Source organism: Octopus sinensis, linkage group LG6, assembly GCF_006345805.1.
Source record: "Octopus sinensis linkage group LG6, ASM634580v1, whole genome shotgun sequence".
NCBI classification, from domain to species: domain Eukaryota; kingdom Metazoa; phylum Mollusca; class Cephalopoda; order Octopoda; family Octopodidae; genus Octopus; species Octopus sinensis.
In genome coordinates this window covers 2739798-2742943 of record NC_043002.1, presented here as the reverse complement: position 1 = coordinate 2742943, position 3146 = coordinate 2739798, and the positions used below count along the sequence as shown (strand labels likewise).

At 40.2% G+C, this 3146-nt stretch overlaps 1 long non-coding RNA gene across 1 annotated transcript in view; it reads right to left on the bottom strand.

Annotated features, from left to right (window-relative positions):
- Positions 1-1992: 1992 nt before the first annotated feature.
- The window catches only part of LOC118763795, a 15500-nt gene continuing 14346 nt past the window's right edge, over positions 1993-3146 (bottom strand). Inside the window, exon 3 of the long non-coding RNA XR_004999540.1 lies at positions 1993-2077. This is a non-coding gene — a long non-coding RNA (uncharacterized LOC118763795). The remainder of the gene's footprint in view (positions 2078-3146) is intronic.

Genomic DNA, 3146 nt, shown 5'->3' with positions numbered 1-3146 from the left:
CAGATTTACTGATGACTAATTCTTTTATGTCACGCACCGATTGCTTCTTGCTTTAGATGAAAGCAATGTCGTGGCTCTTGACAGTAAAAGCCTTTCATTGTAACCGGCATACAAATCTCCTCTCAAAACTGACCACTCTACGGACTTCATCTGTCTCCCATCTCTTGGATTGGTAGCATTCTATCCGATCGCAACATGGTGGGTTATGCTGACGAAGCTCTTTCGGCCCCACTTTCAGTCAGCTTGGATGTTCCCCAGGGATTTTACTCACCATTCTCTCCCTTCTATCCTTATAGGTGCATACGGCGTATCCCACTCTTACGCAGATGGCATCCCCTTTCATTCCTCTCCAGCTCCCCCCCCCCAACTTGCATCATCCACACACATCTTAGACATCTTACATCAAACATACACTCTCCCACAAATGGAGGCCCTGAGAACTCCTTTGGTCGGGCCATGCCAATCCTGTTTTATTTAACAGCTCAAAATACTCAATCGTTACTCTAATCAAGAAAACATACCACACCGCACCTCAGTTAAATATGACATTCAGCTAAAGCGTTCACAGTTAAAGTAAAAGATAGATATCACTCTGATAGAAGAACTTACCTGGTGAAAACACATCTTTAAAATCGGACTGCATCCCAAGGACTAATTCTTCCTTTTAGGACAAGAAAATATTTCAACCCGCAACAACTGTTGATATTCTACAAAGCTCAAGTGTAGCCCTCAGTAGAAATCGCTGAAAGACACATCGCAGCAGCTTCTGACCGACACACGTGACGCCTCCCCACTCTCTCTCTTTGTCAACTATAATGGCTTTTGTTCCTCGGAGCTGTTTGGTCTCATACATCTACGCTTCAAGTATTTCCTGTGAACGAGAAGTACTTCTACCTCTCCTCCTTCTTGTGTTCAATCACCCTACTAACCCCTACGCCCAGTCCTTCCTCCACAGAACACGAAATCCCACTAGAATCTCTTCTTCCCTGCTCATATCTTTCCAGAACGTATTCATCTGTAACAGCATCGACCTCATCAGCCTCGGTCCGGCTGCAATGGTCATTGTTAATTATCCTACTTTCACTCGACTCAATCAGTTAAAATAATCATAAATAATGTTTAATTACATGTAGAAAATCATTAGGGCTACATAACATCGTCTCTGACGGACGTTGTCCGTGTAATACAATATTTAATGCCCACTCTATATACGGTACATCGCCATGTCTACACTACACATACGTTCTGGTGTGAATGTCACATGTTGTACAATAATTAGAGAACAGTGTAGCTCTACGATGTCTGGTGAAGTGAGTACATCGCCTCCATTGACTTCAGTGAATTCTGCATGTACTACAACATCTTGTGTAGGCTGGAGACAAACACTGGCTCGTCTATTGTACAATGTATAATATATAGATCAAACCACAAATTCTCCATTCATCTTTGTTTTTCTAATAAAATCACATTTTGCTACACTCAATAAAATTCCCACAATGCCTCTCTGCCACATTTTGTTGTGCTACATTGATTTTTGCTTCGCTACAGTGAATTGTCTCAAATTCTGCCACATACAATTTTTCAAACTCGGTCATGGTTTTTGCTTCTTCCCCACCTCCAATAAACCATTTCAAACATTGATTTATTGAAAAAACATTCTCCTGATTCCGGCGGTGCTCTTCATCGTCACAGTAAATTATTTTTGTGGTTAATAAAATAACTTTGGTGGTTTAAAATGGAAATTCTCTCCTCAGACATCTTTATTCAATAAACTTTGAACTCTGAGTGGATTTATCAAGTCAGAGGCTTCTTACCGGTCGCCCAACATGCTAGAAATAGCAACTAAATTCCCCTGAAATGATCTTATTTTGCTATTCTATTACTCACTAGACTGCGACCATACTGGGGCACTGCCTTGAACGGTTGAGTCGATTTCGGTGCTTAGTTTTTAAAGCCTGATGCTGATTCTATCAGTCACTTTTTCTGAATTGCTAAGTTTGGCTCCTAATATAGATATTGGTTCATGTTGACCACCAGTTTATATTTTCCCACTAAATCCATTTCAAATCCCCCTACACTGGTTGTCAAGCGGCGAGGAAGGCGTGCACAAGCCTCCTCTCTCTCTTTCACACACACAAACACACACACACACACACACACACACACACACACTCGCACACATTCACACATATACGATGAATTGCCACACAAATTTTCTGCCTACCAAATTCACTTATAAGGCGTTGGTCGACTCGAACCAGTCGAAAACACTTTCTCGGTGTACCGTACCAAAGGGGAACTGAATTCAAGAGCCGTGCCATACCATCGTACACAATGATGAACAATAACATCAACAGAACTCCTTCCATTTTTATGATACATTTCGTCGTTAAAATTCTATCGTTCGCTATTTACATCGACCACGATTTCCTATTGTCCCAGGAGTTAGGATTTCCTGTAAACAACAGGAAATGCTGACTAAAGTCGCAGACACACAAATAGTAAAATATTTCATCTAAAATAACAACGCTATGTACGTATATAACAGCGAATGGCAGAGATCTGTAAGAGGCCGACGAAAATGCTGCGAATACTTCGCCAATTCCACCCTACACTCTCATATTACCATAAGAACGCTAAATGAAAAAAAAAAAAAAAAGGAACCCGTCTTCATTACTGGGCATCACGAACGAACAGATCGCGTGCAACTTGGCACGCAATTACAGAGCAGATATTTTAAATATTTTCAATATTTCATTTTTGGATTTATATGTTTTAAGAATTTATAGCTTTTTCACTGTTATTTCTTAGCTTTTATATTCCATTGCCATTTACAACGTCACCGATTGCTTTTCCTTCGCAAAATATCTCCCTATATTGTTTTTCCATTCTGCATTTCCCCACCTCCCTATTTTCTCGAATAAACTACTAGATGCATTGCAACATTGCCTCTTCTTGCCACATTGCCATTCTTCAACATTTTCCTATGCCACGCTGCCTTTTCCTTGGCTACATTCATTTGTTTTAAATTCTGTCACATTGAATCTCTTCACACTATTCAACATTTCGGAATCGGTCATGAGCGATGACTTCTTTCCTTCATTGTGTCAGCGATTATTAACTTTGAATTAAGATATTTTCCTAAT